The sequence below is a fragment of the Ambystoma mexicanum genome, chromosome 11 (assembly GCF_040938575.1).
Source record: "Ambystoma mexicanum isolate Mex_15411 chromosome 11, UKY_AmexF1_1, whole genome shotgun sequence".
Classification (NCBI taxonomy): Eukaryota; Metazoa; Chordata; class Amphibia; order Caudata; family Ambystomatidae; genus Ambystoma; species Ambystoma mexicanum.
The window spans coordinates 234,946,889-234,966,109 of NC_090934.1; the positions used below are offsets into that span (position 1 = coordinate 234,946,889).

At 46.0% G+C, this 19,221-nt stretch overlaps 1 protein-coding gene across 4 annotated transcripts in view; it reads left to right on the forward strand.

Annotated features, from left to right (window-relative positions):
• Nucleotides 1-19,221, forward strand: part of PHACTR4 (phosphatase and actin regulator 4) — an 858,314-nt gene that overhangs the window by 594,749 nt on the left and 244,344 nt on the right. The window lies entirely within an intron of this gene.

Consider the following 19,221-nt stretch of genomic DNA (forward strand, 5'->3'; position numbering starts at 1 on the left):
AGCCAGGTTTTGAGTAGTTTCCTGAATTTTAGGTGGTCCTTTGTATTTTGGATGTCTTTCGGGAGGGTGTTCCAGGTTTTTTCTGCCTGGTGAGAGGAGGAGGATCCCCAGCTTTTTCTTTGTGTAAGGTTTTGGTTCAAGGATCATATGGTTGCATGACCGGAGTGTTCTGGTTGGTTGGTAAATTGTGATTTTCTTTTGTAGGAAGCCTGCTCCTTGGCCGTGGATTGCTCTGTGTGTTATGCACATTATTTTGAACAGTATTTGTTGTTTGACTGGAAGCCAGTGTAGCGTTTTTTGTGCTGGGGTGATGTGGTCTCTTGATGATAGTTTGAGGAGGAGTCCGGCCTCTGCGTTTTGGATACGTTGCAGTTTGTTCAGTAGGCAATCTGGCATTCCGAGGTAGAGGCTGTTGGCATAGTAAATTCTTGACATGATCAGGTTGGTGATTGTCGGTGTCTTATGGGTGAAGGACAGGAATGGTAGGATTGTTTTTACCGAGTGTAGGAGGAAACAACATTTCTTGATTATTGCATTTACTTGTGGTTCTAATGTTAGTGTGTCGTCCATTAGGATTCCCAGGGTCTTGACTACTTTCGATGGTGTGGGTGCTGTTCCTAGCTCTGTGGGCCATGGGAGATTAGTGTTATTTTCCAGGTTTTTGGATACAATCATGATTTCTGTCTTGCCTGGGTTGAGTTTTAGGCTGTTTTGCGTTCATCCAATCGTAGAGTTTTGAGACATTCTCCCGGCGTTGTGTTCGCTTCTTGTGTATCCTTGATTTTATAGATTTGTGTGTCTGTGTAGTTGTAGCACGTAAGGTTGTGTTTTTTAATGATCTCGATTTGCAGAGCCAGGTTGATGTTGAAGAACAGTGGGCCTATGGATGATTCCTGTGGTACTCCAGTCTGTGTCCCGTGGAGCAGGTTTGAAGGGTGTTATCCAGACAGTTTTCGTTGTATTTGTTAGGAATTATTTTATCCAGAGTAGTGTTAAGTCTGTTATTCCCATTTCTTCTATTCTCTTGATGAGGATGTCATGGTTGATTGTGTCAAAAGTTGTGGAGAGGTCAAGAAGAATTGGGGCAGAGATTGTGCCGGAGTCTGCGTTTGTCTGAAGGTCATCCAAGATAGGAGTGCCGTTTCTGTTCCCCTTGTGGGTCTAAACCTGACTTGCGCCTGGTCCAGCAGCTCGTGTTTTTCTGCATGTTCTTGTGTGTGTTTGTAGACGTAGGTTTCTAGTAGTTTTGCTTTGTAGGGAATGTTTGAAATCGGTCTGTAGTTGGAGAGGTCTTCCACGTCTCCTCCTGCGTCCTTGAGTAGTGGTTTGATGTGTGCCGATTTTAATAATCGCAGTACCTTACCTGTTGCAAGTGACATGTCAAAAAGGTTTCTGTAGTGTTGCAGTGGTGCTCCTGGTGTGAGAATGGGTTTGTAAATGTCTGGGTGGCAGGGCTCCATGGGTGATCCTGCTTTATTGCGATGTTTTACCAGCTTGACGAACGTGTCTACTGGTATTTGTGGCAAGCTCTGGAGTTTATACTGTGCTTCCTTGTTTGGCGGCATTGGTTGTGCGTTTGGGTTTACCGGTCTGCTTTGTATAATTTGATGGATGTCTCTGATTTATTTATTTTAAGTGGTCTACTAGGTTGTTGCGTAGTTTCTGGGAAGGTACCGGCGTGTTGCATCTGGGTGGGTTTCTCATTTCATTTATGAAGTTGAACAGTTCTTTTTGGGTGTTGGCGACTTTGGTGATTCTACTGTCATAGTGTTTCTATTTGGCTTTTTGAATTGCTTTTTTGTAAGAGCGAATCTGTCAGAATTATGTTCTTTTTGTTTGGTGTGTTCTTTCCTCCATTCCAGTTAGAGTTTCTTCTTTTTTTCATGATGCTGAGCATTGGGGTAAACCATTTTGCCATTGCTTCCTTTCGTGACTGGGTGGAAGGTTTTTCTGGGGAGATACTGTCAATTGTTTCAGCAATCCATTTATGAAGTAGGTATGTTTTCCTGTCAAGTTCAGCTTTATCCAGGTTAGTGGTAGTTGGATTTGTGGGTTCAAGTTGTCTTATTAACCTGCTTGGACAGCTTTCCACTTTTTTTGTGATAATTGGGAGTTTACCGGGCTGCTTGGCTGTTTTAGTTGGTAGGATGATGTCGTCGCCCGATAGTATCTGTATTGGCGGTGTGGTGGCGATAAGATTTTTGTTGGGGAAGATTGCATCAAGTATGTGCCCCACTGTGTGTTGCTCCTTTGACCAATTGTCATAGTTTCATGGCTTTTAGTTCGATGAGCGATCTTTGTGAATTTGCGTTTTTTGCTTCAAACCAGATGTTGAAGTCCCTGAAGATTATCAGATGTTCATGTTCGATGGCTATGTTGGTGATGCCTTCTACGAAATGGTCGCTGAAAGTTGCATCGTATGTTGGTGGTCTGTAAATCACTATGAACTTTTTTGTTTTTGGGTTTTCTTCCAGGTGATAGACCATGGATTCACAGTTTTTGATGTTTAGTAGTTTGTTTTTATTTTCAGGTGTTCCATGAAAGCTATTGCAAGACCTCATCCTTTTTTTCCTTTTCTGTTTAACTGTGTGCACTTGAAGTTGTCGGGCAGGAAGCTGTGGAGGTGATTTTGTAGTTGTCATCCAATCATGTTTCTGTGATGAGTACGACGTTGCTGTTGTCGCAGAGCAGGTCGTATATCTCTGTGGCGTGTTGTGACATTGACCTTGCGTTGATTAGGTTGCAATGGATTTTAGTGGCTTGGTTTTTGTTACTTTTAATATCGGTTTTGTCTTGTGGTTGTAGTTTTGGTTTGCTCCCATCTTGCTCTTGGTTCGTGATGGTGGATCAGTGGCGTCTGTCTCATCATTGAGTAGGTCTTCTAGGCTAAGTATTGGGTTTTTGTTTCTTCAGGTTCCTCTTCTATCTTTTGTTGTAGTTGCAGGAGGTGTCCTAGTGTTTTTGTGATAAATGGGGTGAGGGTGTCGATTTTGTTCACATTCCTTCTGGGTGGGTGTTCTTTTCCTGTGCAGCTGCCTTTGGTTGGTCCGTCTCACTACGTTGGTGGAATTGACTTTTTCCAGTGAGTTCTGGTCATGTGGTGGTATGGTGTTGGTTATAGAGATTTTTCTCGTCTTTTAGCGTTTGTTCTGTTGTCGACTGTGTTTGTGGAGGTGTGTTCCTCGGGTGTGATTGTGTGGTGTGGTTCCATTTGGTTCATTACTATGCCTGGTTGTCTTTCGCGTGGTCCCATTCGTTTTCATGGCATGTTGCGTTCTTTAATGGTAGGTTGTTTTAGGTGTTTCCCTGTTTGGGTTATCGGTGTTGTGATGTTTTCGGTTTAGTTGGTTTGTTTGCGTTTAGCTTTCTTTTTGTTGTTGCAGGGGCAGCAGCCCACATGCAACGCTTTCCTAGTTTGATTGTGACTGTTCTTGGTTTCCTTAAGTTTGCGATTGTGGACGTAACAGTTTGTCGTCAGGTGGTCTTATGGCTTGGTGTGTCGGGTGGTTGTGGGGGAGGGTGGGAAGGCTGTTAGAGTAGCCTTGGGGGTCCTTGCCTTACAGTTGGATTTAGTAGGGGAGGTACGGGGAGGTCCTAGGCTTGATGGGATTCAAGGCTCATTGTTGGGGTTTCTGGTTACCTCTATACAGGTTTGTCTGGTTTTAAATATAGCAGTCAATGAGAGACCCTGGACAGTGGGGCAAAGGGCCAAGTTTCAGAGCACATTGGTTGTAAAGATCGTGACAATCCAAGATCAGAGTTCTCTCAGTAGTTGCACTATGGCCATAGGGCACAGCCGGGCTACTCGGTACAGGTCAGGCTAAATGGCAATTGCAGCTCTTTGGGTCAAGTCAGACTAACTTTGAGGTAGGCTCTCTGGTACAATCAGACTGAATGCGAGATGAGGCTATGCAGCACAATGCAGCTTTATGGCACAAGTAGGCTATCTGGTACAGTTGAAACTTGGGAGGCCTACTTCGCGCCTCGCCATGTCGGAGGACGCCTGGAGAAGTCTTTTCAGGCACTGCTCCTGGTGTGGCTTAAGGAACATCTATGTGGAGGACAAGCACACTAGATGTCTCTACCGTCTGCATCCCAATCATGAAGAGGAGTGATGTGGCATTGCCAAAGCTTTCCCGGGCAATACCAAGAGGGACCGCTACCGACGGTTGGTGGCATGGTTGAGAGGACAATGGCCCCTTGTGTGGCCTCCTGGCACCCTCGGAGCCTAGATCGGGCTGCAGTCCAGAACTTTCTCCCTTGGGTAAAAGGTTGAGTGGCCGAGGATGTACCCCTAGTGGGTACCCGTAAGGTTAAGCGCCAGGCTGTTGAACCGGATAGAGACGCTGCAGATGCGGGTCCTTATGCAGGGCACACGTGTGCCCCATCTCCTTGCTCATCTATGGTGAGCTTGCCAGTGTGTCATCGATAAGGTCCTCGAAGCATGAGGTTTCATTACAGGAGAAACCTTGGAAGCACCGCCCGAAAGGGATCCTCATCAAAGCCCTCAGTGATGCTGCCTGCATCCACGGCTTCGTCAGCAACTGCAAAGTGGTGTATGGCTTCTCCGGCCACAATTCCATCAACTAGACCTCGGTCATCGGCTACAGTAGGCGCATCTTCGTCTATCCAATTGACCGACGGCCACCTTGTCGACGAGCAAAAGAAAACCGATGTCCACACCTGCGGCAAGGGTTTCGTTGCCTCCAAGGCCCTCAACCTCTGACCATGACTATTGCATCGTTGACTGCCACTACCCAGTCGGTGAAGGCACTGTTTGTATCTTTAGAGATCAGTTAAGCGGCTAGACCAAGAGTCCTGTTGCCACCGGCGGATGTCCTTTCAGAACAGGTGGTAGGTCAGAGAGAGCCCCAGTGATCCTTTGGCCATTTCCACTAGCTCCGAAGATGAGACTCTACAGGAATGCCTTGACACAGGTGGCAACAGCCCTTTAGGCATTGGGTCGCAAAGGCACACAAGCCCAGTGAGGCGCACCAGCCCTCCTCCGTTGGCTCCAGGGGCCCCTCCTCAAGTGAAATGTCCCAAGACATCTTTACAGTGCTCAGTTCTCTGGTCTTAGAGATACAGTAGTGGCTACCACCAAAAGCGGGCCCATCAAAGAGCACTCCCAGGTACAGCCCTCCAGGACCTTCGCACGAGCATCACTCGGCCAACCCCCGCGATGACCACCACCTTTCCCGACTCTGCCAGGTGAGGCACTGCAGAATGACACTGCAACAAACACTGATACCGGCACAACGGGCACGGATGACCAACTTCCTCCCAGCCGATGGGCAGCCAGTAGGTGCTGCTGATACCCCCAGATCTTCACCTCAGGATGAAGTTGGGTCATTCCACTCCATGATGGCGAGGGGGGGGATCTATCCTCTTTAATTTAGTGCCCAAGGAGAAGGAAAAAGTCTTCTTCTACCAAAGACTTGCATCAACCGGGGAGACGATATTGACGGTCCTGTTACTGGATGAGGTATGGGAAGAGGCCCTAGCATTGATTAAGTCCTCGAGCTCTGCACAAGCGAAGCGGGACAGGCTTGAGAAAAAATACAGGGTACCGGACTCTGCTCACAGCCATCTCTGGATTCAGTGGTCTCTGCCGCTGCAAGCAAGCGGTCTGCGAACCCATTCTCCAAGTCCATGGTCCCACCAGACCAGGAGGGGAAAATGCTGGTTGCATTTGGGCAGCACATCATGTACACTGCAGCGTCTACCATCAAAGCCGCCAACACCCTAGCCATCCTTGCCTGGTATGATGGGGAGTTATAGTTCAAGCTGGGCCTGCTCCTAGATTTCTTGCCAGACAACAAGAGGACGGAAGCTCTCGCTATGTTTCAGGAAGGAGAGGTGACCTTCAATCATGCCATCGCCGTGGCGATTGATGTTGCAGATTCGAACTTCCGCCGAATGGGAAATGGCTTAGTGGTCTGGTGCCAAGTCTGGCTAAAAGCCACCAATGTTGGACCAGGCATCCAAGCCAAGGTGGTGGATATGCGCTTTGACGTGCTTAATCTTTTTGGAAAGGTAGTTGATGAAATGCTGTATGCCATCAAGACAGACAGACTGCAAGGTGCTTAGGAACCCTGCAGCAGCGCCGCTCTGATTCCTTTCGATTTTTAGAGAAGTAAATTCAGAAGATCTTCCAAAGGATACAACTTTCTACAGTCAGCCTTCCCGCTCCACAGCCAGAAATCATAGAGGTTGATTCCGAGCCTTCAGAAGGAGCTTGCAGCAACGACTTGGCTCAGGCCCCCACTTCTGCAGATCATTAGGAGACCGTCTGTCAGATTTTGTCGATGCCTGAAAAAACATCCCCACAGACAAATGGGTGCTAGACATTCTGTAGCAAGGACACACGCTGGAGTTCGAATGCAGGTGCCCCTGTATTCCACACGTAACGAGGAAGGAGTAACATACTGCCCCGGGAGGTGCAAGCAATGCTGGAAAAGGGCACAATAGAGCACTCCCACTGTGACTCCGGGGCTCTGGAGCATACTCCAGATACTATCTGGTCAGAAAGAAGTCAAGGGGGGGGGGTGGTTTAGGTGCCCAATCCTGGACTTAGGACACCTCAACAAATACCTAAAATTCCAAAAGTTCAGGATGATCACATTGCCTGCCGCAAGTGCTAGGCCAACCGGAGGAAGGGGGATTTCCTGACAACTCTCGATCTAGAGGATGCCTACTTTCATGACCCCATTCACCCGAAATATCGGAAATTCCTGCTCTTTGTAGTTCTGTGACGTCACTACCAGCTCAAGGCGCTGCCCAGGCAGTTCCAGGGGTATTACGAAGTGCTTATCCCCGGCGGCGGCGCCTCTATGGGCCTACACCTTTACCCTTACCTGGACGACTGGCTCATCCGGTCACATTCTTGGAGCCAAGCAACACAACACACACAGGAGACCATACGCTTACTGACGTAGCTCGCATTCTCGATCAGTTATCTGAAATCTTGCACAATGCCATCACAAGACATTCTGTGTCTAGGGTCCAGCCTCGACACTGTGGCATCTCTAGCCTTTCACTCGGATGACTGAGTGCTGGCCATCCTGGGGAAGGTGCATAGTCTATCCACCATCGGAGAAGCAGCCATCCTAGCAATCAAATCGCTGCTGGGCATGATGTCATCCTCCATACACCTGATCCCGTTCTGCAGACTGCAAATGAGGCCGCTCTAGGAGTTTCTGGACAACGGGTGGCACCAGACCACGGGCAATTGGACAGACAAGTTGACGCTGAATCTGGAATTCCGGCAATCCATCCAATGGTGGGGGAAGGGGTGCGCTCGCTCCTTACACTGGGCTCCCCATTCCGGACCCCTCCCTTCTAGGCAAGTCACCACAGATGCCTCACTAGATGGATGGATGGGGGGGGCCCACACCGGACAGTCCCACACCAGAGGTCTAATGTGCTGGAACTTCGGGCTGTATTCTGGGCCCTCAAGTTGTTTTTGCCTCCGCTGAAGGGTCTAGTAGTGAGGATCTCCACAGACAACACCACCACAATGTTCTACATGAGGAAGTGGGGTTGGACCCGATCCCCTGCTCTTTTGAAGCGATGCTTCAGAACATGTTCCTCGTGCCCTTTCACCTAGCGGGCATAAAGAATACCATAGCTGATTCCCACAGCAGGGAACTTCGGTCCGATCACAAATGGGAGATGCAGCAGGACCAAGTGGCCCTCCTGTTGGGGTTGCCCACAAATCAATCTGTTTGCCAGTTCAGCAAACTCCAAATCCAAGCAGTTCACCAGTAGGTTTTCTTTGCTGGGGAGCCTAGGGCACGCCTTCTCACTCAGATGGGTCAGTTCCTATGTGCTTTTCCTCAGATTCCTCCCCTGCTACATGTCATCAATACAATGCCATTGCAAGATGACACTCAGTGCCGTGGCCCCACCAGATATGGTACCCAGACCTGCTCCGCCTTTCGGTTTCGCTGGCCATGAAGCGGTCTCCTCATCCCGACCTACTCTCCAAGTTGTGACCATCCTGCATCACGATCCAGATTTAATGAACTGCACGGCCTGGCTCTTGCGGCTTTAGAGTTCGTCCACTACGACCTTCCGGTGGAATGTAAAGTTCTTGCCCAGGCCAGAGCACCCTCTACGCTATTGTATAAGTCACAAATGGAAACTATTCATGGTGTGGTGCAGGAATCGAGGCATCCCACTGCTACATGTCACTGCTCGCCAGCTCTTGACAAACTGGCCCTCACTGGCTGAGTCTGATTTAGCCCACGCCGCCATCAAGGTGCATCTAGCAGCTATCCTTCATGCCTAAACTTCCATCTGGGTTTCACCTTAACAAACCTTTGGTACTGCCTGTCTTCTTCCGGAATCCTGTTTCGGCTGCTGAACGGTCACTGCATATGCTGGACAATGCTCGTGCCTTGAAATTCTATGTGGGCCACTCAAAGGATTTCTGGAAGACTTCACAACTCTTTGTGAACTTTGGTCCTGTTAATCAAGGAAAGGCCCTGTCCAAGGCTTCCTTATCCAGATGGCTCTCCGGCTGCATCATGCACAATCATCTTCTGGCCAACAAACCCCTTCCAGGCCGGCCAAGAGCCCACTCAACCAGAGCCATTGCTGCCACTACAGCGTTTCTCTCGGATGTTCCCCTGGTGTACATTTGCAGGGCTGCTACATGGAGGTTGACTCAAACCTTCACAAGATTTTACTGTTAGGAATTCCAGGGTGTAGTCAAGGGTCGGCCAAGCCGTGCTGCGCAATCTGTTTAAGGCGAGTCTGTTCCAGGTGTTAGTGTTTTGTTCTTCTGTTTTGAGCCTTGCCACCTCCTGTGGTTGTGTATGTGTTACTGCTGTATAATTGTATTCATGAGCATGTGAATCCCTGCCAGACCCCATGCTGGAGAACAAACAAGCTACTTGCCTGTAACTACTGTTCTCTAGCATGGGTCTTGCATAGATTCACATGCAGGCCCTCCTTCCCCACTTTGGCTCTTCTGGGTTAATACTGGCACCTCACGTGCTTCCAAGATTGCTGCTGGGGCGGGACGCGGGGAGACTATCGTCATTAGATGGGTGCAGTACGACCAGGTTTACAGTGATTAGATGAGACAAAAGGGCAGTATTCAAGGTTCTGCATTCTTTTCCCTATTGAGGATTCCCGGCCTGGCGACAGACTATTCATGAGCATGTGAATCCATGCCAGACACATGCTAGAGAACAACAGTTACAGTTAAGTAACTTGTTCCTTCCACTTCACTGTGCCTCCTGCACACCTTCTTTTCTATTGGGCACCCTTACACCTTCTTTTCACTTTGTCGTGCCACTAGCACTTTCCCTTTCAACCTTTGAGTCGCTCGTAACCTCTTTCTGCTTTCTCTTGCTTTTTCTCTTACATTGCTTAAGATTGACTTTCCTCTTATATCTTCAGCACAGCTAGCGCATCTTTCTTCAAGCTTTCTTTCTTGCTTTACGCTCTGTACTTTCTCTCTTGCTTTTGGCTTTCTTTACCTTTGTGCCACTTGTAAATCTCTTCTGTCTTCACTCCCCACTCCAGCCACCCGCACGCTCTAGAGATTCTCTCTTCACTGTCATGAAAGTCACCTGTTAGCACAGAGCTGGCAAGCAGTCTCCTCGGGATACGTCCCAAGCGAACTAGCATCTTTCTGGCCTCGGCCAGCTGGTCAGTCTGCCTCACTCCGGGTCTCAGGAGACACAGCTCCTCAGCCACACTGCAGCCCCTCAAACACACCGGGCCAGCACCTTAGCAAGCCTTAGCAAGCCTCAACTCTCCAGACTGTCAAGGATTCTCTTCCCACACCTTGGCTCCTCTAGTCCAGTCGGCCTCCCCAGCTCGCTCGTATCTTCTGACAAAATCACACCTTTTATACTTATAATTGGAGTCAGGTGTTCACAGTTGGAATAGAGTGCTTGACCTTGCCTGACTGTATTAGTGGGACACCGTAGTGGTAGGTTGTAGTAGATCCTGTCCTGCCTTCCACTGCTTTTCTTATGGTTAATCCTCATTCTTCTTAGCTGTATCTGCTCAGTATTTGTTGAAAATGGGAGGGGGAGATGCAAGGTGACTGTAGATTACATGTATTTAGTTGAACATTAGTAGGTGACTGACAAGGGATATAGGAACATCCTATAGCCTTAATTTCATTTATAAGGATGGCTTTTCTTCTCGGTAGGTCACACTGTACCCCTGACCTACTGATATAAGCGTGGGACTTGATAGTATTCCCTATGGTCTAGAGTAGTGGAAGGTGAATGGATACTTCCCTTAGGACAATGTATTTGTTTTATTCAATCTTTCTTCTCACCTAGTGTCCCATAATAAAATCCTTTCTTGTCCTCTCTTGGATCTGGGTTACTGAAGCCTGGATCAGGGAGAGTGCTCAGAAATGTGCTAATTCCCTTCTACCTTGGAGACCACAGGGTCTTTTGCTGGACTATAGGACTTTTTAGTTTTATCCTAGAGAGAGCGAGACCTTTTTCTCACTCATGTATTTTTCTGTGATGTGAACTGTTTCTCTTTTGGTTCTGGAGTCTGACAAACTCCATAGGAATCCTTTTTTTTAAAAAAAGTTTTTTTACAGTGGGACACACACAGCACCTTCAGTGCAGTGGCACAGGCAAGTCTTTTAGATTTCCCAAAGATTTATATACCTTCTCTTGGTTAAACTACTTTTTCCAAGAGCAGGAAAGTGAAATTGACTTTACTTACCTTTTGTAACTTTATAGACCCAGCACACACTATCTTACAATAGTAACATTTTTATATTACCCTTTCTACAATTAATGGCTGGTGGCAGTGGTTTGCTTTTTCCTACATTCCTACTGTTGTTTTTTTTTTTTTTTTTTATTAACCAACGGCTGCAATTGCAGCTGCAGTAAAGCACCCATGGGTGCCCATTTTGTCAAAAGGACACTGGTCTTCTTTTTTCGCCATTTCTTGTTGCAAAGGTCCTTCTTGAGATTTACTCTGCACGCCAAACCAGATTTGGTCCCTTGTTTTTGTCTTTTGCAGGATTCACCAGTGAAGCCCGCCTCTGGCTTCAGTGTGTCTGGCAGGGCAGGAATCGAGGGAGGTTACCCAAACTCCCTGAGCTTAGTCTCCTTGGTTACTGGAATGCACCTAAAGGTGATTGGCTGGCTGTCTTTGGTGGACAGCCACACCCTGGTGTGTGATTGACAGCTAGGCTGCGAATGAATGGGAGACCTGCATAAAAGGCAAGGTCTTTTGCGAGGAAGGCAGTCGACCACTGGACGAAGGAATCCGAAGAAGAACTTGGAAGAGACACTTGCTGCAACTCCTAGACCGTTGGTTTGCCCGGTGAAACCCTGCTGCAGTGCCGAAGCTCCAAATTCGCCTTGACTAGAGAAGCCCTGCAAAGTACGACTTCTCACCTTGGGTTGGTGGGGCCAATCGACCCCAAGACAAACTCATCTGGAAATCCTCTCCAAGCTGGCTGTACTTCCATTTGCTGCTGCAGGAACCAAGTGCAAGGAAGAGGAACACCAGAATCGAGTGCATCATTTTTAAGTGAAACTGAGCTCTTGGAAGATCCTCCAGACTCCCTTGAAGCAGTACCAACCAAGCCCGAGTCACCTCAGCAGAGGGCTGGACCCCAGAAGCAAGGAAAGCCCAGGTGTACAAGAACCACGGTGATGCCATTCACGTGAAGCTGAATCTGCAAAGTGCCGCTGATCTGAAGTTTGCCCATTGCTGCCGCCGACCTACGAATCGTAGTGCAGGAGTCCTCAGACGTCCTCCATCTTGTCCCACTGTCTGAGGCCCAGGACGAACAGGATCTGCAGGGAAAGAAGCCAACTGGAAGCATTTCTTCAGATTAAAGGTACTGTGAACTAAGGGGTACTTGCATCTTGTTGTGTAGCATTGCTAGCTCTTAGTTGAGACTTGCCTTTTTACTTGCAGTTTTGTCCATCACAAGCTTTCCAGCTTGTGACCCAACAGTGATATTTTATTTTTCTACAAAACACTCTATAGCATTATGCAAGACATTTTACTTCCCTTCAAGAAGTGCCCCAGTTCCTGTAGACTTTGCTCAATTGACATTGGCTGTCCTGGCTCCCTGAAGACTCTTCTAACCACCCACTTGGTGTTTTGATCTGTCCCTCCAAAACATCATACATTCTTTACTTTTATGGGTGGCTGGGAAAGGGTTCATCTACATTGGGGGTTTCAAAAGTACTACCTGTTTGAGAAATTTGTTAACCATTGTTTCTTTCCCTAACCTTTCCTTGTGACACGAAAATCAGTATTGCTCCATCAGTGTCCACAGCGTCCTAAACAATTGAAGTTACCTCAGGTTGTAGGAAGTCTGTGTGCCATCCCCAAAGGGTATCTACTGAAACGGAGTGTGTATTTGGAAGAATATTTAAGTGTTACATATTTGCTCCCTTCTAAAGAAGGCTTATTCAAACTGACTGTTAAATTAATAAATAATTGTATAATCAAGAAACCTGGAGTGTAAGTGTTATTTCAATACTTGTCACTGTGAATCGCTGTTGCAACCCTACAGCTCACATTAACCCCTCTTGAGATGAGCCTGGCTGCCCAGTCACTCTACCAACCTGTGTAGTACATGCTTATACCAAAGGTTGGTTTAACTATTGCCAAGATGACAAGGCTGGTGCAGTCTCCCACAGGGTACTGCATACAATCTTGCCTAACAGGGAGGATGGAACCAACCTATCCCATAAAAGCTTCCAGGACTACTACTTCCCGACTTATCGTCCCTTTGGGATACCGCATCTCATCTTTAGATGCTCTACAAGCAGTTCACAAGGACTCTGTCCAGGTGATCCTCCCTCACTTATCCGCCCCCAGGGTTGGGATCCAAAAGCGATGGCCCTCCCTTGGCCACCTGAGCAGTGGATCCCCAGGGACTACTTGTGGGAACGCCCTCAGGTTTCTCACATGGGTCTTGATCAGCTTCTTGAACTTGTTGAGAGTGTTCATTTCTGATGTGTGCGAGAAGGTTCCAGAGCACTGGGGCTGCAACGCAGAAACTAACACCACATTCTATGCAATTTAGTTGGCTAGCTATGCTATCTAAATTCTGTTAACTTAAGGCGCAGAGTATGCTATTTAGAGGATAGCTTCTGGTAACTAAAGCATTTCTATGAATAATGCACTGCATGATGCAAGGCAAAGTGATCGGTCTTATCTGGGTGCCGGTCGGAAGTACCCTGCGTTAGGGAGGCATGGTATTGAAGTAAGACGGACATAAGTGACCACAGTTCAAGGGTGCCTACTGAACTTTCACAAGTTGTTGAAAAATGCCAATCTAAACCTAAATCTACAGATGGGAGAAAGTTACAACCATCAGATAATAATAATGCAGTCTTAGTGGAGTCTTGTCAAAATAAAGGGGCCTATACTAAAAAACCTATTGCCAATCCTTAACACTAATTTACAAATGGTGTGGTGAAATGTTCATTCAAAAGAAAGTGTTCACAAAATGATAAATCAGGGTGTTCGGGCCGTTGGACTCCCTTCCCCACGTTTTCAGCACAAGGAAAGGCGGTTCACTTGAGCCAAGCACATTGTGGCTTCCTCGACAGTTTTACAATTCCAGCAGCCTTCTGTGCCCAAGTCTCTTTTCTCATCAAAGTCTCGTCATTCAGAGGGCCTTATGTACAAAACAAAAACAAAGTTTTTTTTTTCTTCCTACAATTATGTGATTTGGTTGCCTCAGCCAGAATCAGATACCTTTTCTTATTACGATGGATCCCCCTCTTTTAAGGTTCTCAAAATATTCCTTCTCGGGTGACTCACGTTCACTTCGGATCCCCCCCCCCCTCAGCCAGGCTCCGATCCCTTTTCCGCTTTCAATTAGTCTCCCTCAGCCTGGCTCGGACCAATTGCAGTTCACTATATACTTATCGAAGACTTGTGAATGTGCACAGGGTTTAGCTAGACCCGTCTCAGGACCATTTTGATACAAAGTTCCTTTTTTACAATGCAGTCGCCATTCAGTTGGATGCCTAACGGAGACCTTCAAATGAGCAACCACGTGGCGCCGGACTACTCTGTACACAGTATCTTATTTGGCTTTTTCAAAGTACAGTCACTCCTTTAGTTTCCACTTGTTCACGCCTCTTATTACATGCGCTTCAAACAGTGTCCTTTGCGGATTTCTTCATACAGTATTGCTGCTTGCAACCTTGGTTCAAACACAAGCTGATTTTGTATCAGTTTCTCTGACTCACCGGCTGTGCTGCTTTTACTAACACGGCTTTCTTGCAGGAGCCAAGGACAGTACCATGGCAGCGATCGCTTCTCCCGGCCTTGGTTATCAACATGTGAGCGCCCCAGATACCTTTGATGCGCCCTGTAGGATTGTTCAGCTTCAGTGCCTGGTTTTAGGCTTCTCACTTCCAAGGCTTGTGAGAATAACGGTTTCTAGAGGTCAGGGGTATTTCCCTCCTTGTAACCTTCTCCGGTCTCATCGCCTTTCTTCTTGTGTTAAGCTGCCATCTTGGAACTGCTGCTTCCATGTGTGCTTTTCCTTGCTCAGCGTGCTTTTGTGCTCCACCTTTTATTCGTGTAGGGAAGTGTGAAGGGAGTCTGGTATGTGTAATGATCAGTAATTGCCTGACTTTGCCTGGCCATGGTGTTGGGACATGTCCGGGTATACAGCTCTGTTAGTCCGTTGTCGCTCACGATAAACTGTCCGTGAGAAAATGTTTGTGTCGGGAAAGGGCGGGGGGGGGGTTGAGCTTCTAGGTGTCGTACCTGGTAAGATGAGGAAAATGTGTTACAGGGAGGGGATACCCGGCTCACCCTTCAGTGTCCCACTTCCACTCCCCAAAAACCCCTCATCCAGGTGATGCTCCCGCACTGGTCCACCCCCGGGAACTGGTTCCAATAGTGATGGCCATATCCTGGCCACCTGGATAACAGATCCCTGAGGATTAGCTGGTGAGACACAAAAGACACCTTAAGAGAGGTAAGAGGATTATTAGCCCTTTTCTTAGCACATCCTCAAATTTATAGGCGAAGCCTAGAACTACAAACAAAATAGTTCCAAGGGGCTTATTTGCTCCCTTCTCAGTATGCGTCCCGATGCCTAGGGCATCAATCAGCAATTCAAAAACAGATTTGCAAAAATATATATCATTTATTTTTTATGTTCAGCAAAAGGTAAAACTTTCTTCACAAAGTCAACAAATACTAAAAAACTTCATTACCCAGACATTTGGAGTAAAGTGCAAATACCAATAACATGTACCCCTAAAACTTAGGAAGTAAACCAGCAGAATAAACAGAAAACCATAAAATATAACGAATAATACCGGGTTGTGTATAAACTTAATCGCAACTACATTCATACCAATACTCATTCTGGCATACTCATTCTTTTATCACAGTCCCAACATGTTTCTTTCTGATCGTGTGTGTAGGTAGGGTAAACAGAAATTCATCAGGGGTAGTCTGCCGTCTACCAAACCAATTATAACCTAATGATGGTACTTATTAGGGCACAATTATTCTAGTGTCTTCCACAATTTGAATATTGTGAATTTGTCAAGCAAAACAAATGAACAGTGAAGCCAAATTACAATTACATGGGTTTAGCGCACAGATTTATGCGAATGGATTGTCCAAACTTAACAAGTCATTTTAAATGGTCCAAGATTCGTTTTGGGACTCGACAGCAACCAAGGACTCCATTTCTGACAAGGGAACAGATCAGGGTATAAATAAAGGATGCCCTGATTATTCATGCTCTGCATATATAATTGAATAAGCATTAACATGATCTTATCTTCAAATATTGGTTAAGAAGTTATGCACCAACCCTAGCTGGTAGGTGCATCACTGTAGTGGTCAACAAGATAACAGTGACTTTTCTTATTGTTGTCTATTCTGTAAAGGGATAGACTCGATGCCCAAAGTACCGTCACCATGTGGTCTAGAGAGCAAAAAGGATGAATGAAATGGCCAAATTGTGCATTTGCCAAAGCGTGTTTTTGAGCTTGGTGAGTAGTACGCCACTTACTTAGATGGAAAAGGGTCCTGAGGTATTCCAAGGTACAATCTCCCAGAATTCACGGTCTTAGATCCTGTGTAGTTGTAGTCTAGCACAAAACCAGATACTACTGGCTGTTTAGCCTATAGGGTATACAGGAGAACAAAACATATCACCTCTTTAGATGACTGTCTAGTGTTCATTAAGCGTTTAAGATTGTGTTGCTTACCACTATTAATGCGTTTAACTGCGCATCGTCGGTAGGACAGTAAAATGCCGTCCCGTTCCGCACAGACGTGTTCGTCTCTTGTTCGGGTGATAATTGAACGGACACAGATTAGACGATCCGTGGTGCTCCTTGAGCTAATATTAGCTGCAGGTGGGCTGCTGATGCTAATTCGTGGCCTGTGTGGTATGGGAATACAAATAGGTTGGGATACGATTAACAAAAGTAAACCCATGATGTCCGAAAGTGTCCCTATTTAAGTTCCTCATAGGTGCACACTGACTATTTCTCGGGGATTGACTTGCAGCCTTGACATTAATGGGTCAGGACGGAAATACGATCTTGCACGCAATTGCAAACCGTGTTTACATCAAATCTACGCGAAATTGTCCGTGTCGGTCTTGCGAGGAAAATAGACTTATACATTCCTATAACTCTGTGGCAAGATACTGAGTTAAAGTTAGCTGGTGAGACACCTTTAGGTTTCTCAGACCTGTTCCTGTGCGCCTGTTTGCTTTCTGTGGGTTTGGTGGAGAAGCTTGAGTATGCGATCCATAGAGGAGAGCCCAAGATCTGATAGATACCACAGCAGTTGTGGGAGTCTGTGCTAGGCTAGCGCAGGTAGCCATGTTGGTTGAGTGCTAGTTAATGTTAAAGGACATTTGTACCGCGCACTATCACCACCGAAGTGGTCCCCTGGCGCTCTGGCAGCTCTGAAAAAGGGGAGGAGAGGGGATGGGTTGGTGGGAATAAGCTGGAAAAGTGCAAGAGAGCAGTGATGTGCTGTTGGCAGCCTCAGCTCGGTGGGTCCGTTGGCTTGGCTTGGGGTGTTTTACGGTCCGTAGTCGTTGTGTGCTGTTGTGTAAGTCTATGTGTGGTTTGTTTTGTTGTTGCATTTGTTATGCCGTTTGTGCGGATTGCTGCGTTTTAGGCTTGTGATTGTTTGGTTAGAGTTTGAGAGGTATATGCAGAGGGAACGGAATCGTTAGTTGGTTAGTTGCCATTGCTGTTCTTGCAATTATGGGATTCCATCTAGGTGCAGTACATGCTGACATTCACATTTCTATCTAGATGTGGCGCAAGCTAGGGTTCAGAATTCAGGGTTCAGAATTCTAGGTGTGGTGCATGTTACGCATGTTTTTGTAGCCCACAGTGACTGATTTGGAACTGTGTGGGGCTTCCTTTCATCCTCCTGAGCTTGATATGAGATTTGAGTTTGGACATAGTATCTGTTATTTGATTCAGAAAAAATATTTTAGTTTATTCTGTGTTCATACAAGTGATTAAATCCTACATAAACTGATACGGCAGTGCTCTAGATAAGATTTTGAGGTGGGAGTATTTTACTCCCTATTTTTAAACTTTGAGAGTAAATGTGATTTTTAAGAGAGTAAAAATGACTTGTCTCCTTTGCAAGAGTAAAATGTATGCGACATCCAGCTGACATGTGCAGAAACTGTATGGAAATCATTACGATGCGGCAGCTTTCTGCATTGTGACAGAACTCACCTTTCATTATTTCTCTACGGTCTGGCCATTTGATCTCTCCTGTATATATTTAAATGTTGGAAATCACAAAATCCTAGCCAATTACATAGTAAAGCAAACATGAATTGTAATGTGTTTTGAGGTTTGACAGCAGAATTTTCTTTTGACTAAAGTCCTCATTTCCTGGCGCTATGATACAACCGTGCAGAGAGGCAAGGACTCCTTGCTAAATTCTGTACCTAATCTAATGGTCAAATGGTTATTTATATATCGCTTTTGGCAAAGTGCTGTACACAGAACATATTTATTGCAATCACCAGACCAAAGCCGGTACACCCTTTATCAACCTCAAAAGGATTAAAGGCTGAGTTGGCATTGCTCGGATTCAAACCTGCAACCTACAGATCACACATAGATTCCAGCAACGAATGCTCAAATAGCTGGCCTATCTTATTAGCTAACATCCTTCAGAGGTTTGTTAACTGAGTATCGACTATGGTAGAATAATCACAGTACCTAGATGTTGACAAACCATTTATGAAGCGCTACATAAAGTTAAATACCTATCTGGATTATCACAGGGACAGGTTTTGCTGAGTTTCTATTTCAATTGCCAATGTGTAACCCATTTGTTTTTGAACACTGCTTGCACTTCCTGGAGAGTCAGGTTTTTAGATTTTTTTAATTGTAGTCTTGAAGATTTGTGAGACTAGAACACCTGTGATTGGTGTAATGACAACCACTCACACTTGTGCAAAAGAGTCTGCTGCCACTGACCATTTATAGTAATGTACCCCATTGACTGCACTGTTTTTATAATTGAGTGTAAATGAAAGTATAAGTGTACAAATGATCCATCTGTGCATGATTATGTACACAGCACAGGAACTCTGAAAAATACGATTGTGCAATAGTGGTTTGCTTTCACTGGATAAAAACATAATTTGTTAAAACAAATATTCTCAATTGCAACTTAGTTTTCCATCTTATTAATTATACAACCTTAAAATTCTAGCAAAATATCCATTCTGCTTGCTTCATGAGAATCAACACAGCAGAAGCTGAATGGAAAGAAACCATTCCTTTTATCACAGTGTGCAGTTTCCTTTGTATTTTTCTGAAGCCTTAAAAAAATAAAAATTCTGTTTCAGGTAGCTTGCAATTACATCCACGTAGATACAAATCAAAAGTAGCCTTCTGGCTTCTGTCAAGTAACCTAACCTTTGCACTGTCCTCTGCTCTAAACCTTTGTGTAAATGTGCACAAGAAAATAATAAAGCTGTTGTATTTACAAGATTTTCATGCGTAAAAAGGCCTGGTACGCAGCTTATCTCAAAGCCTGGGATACGGTATGCAGTAATAAAATCGTGGCAAAAATGTCGCCTTTACAAAAAATCGTGGCAGAAATGCTGTGGTTTGACCCGGGAAAGGTGTACCCCATTATACCATCTAAGGGGGGGCGGGAGTTCCCCCGCTCCTCTTAAATGGTATAATGGGTCTGGAGGTTGCCGGGGGTTTCCCC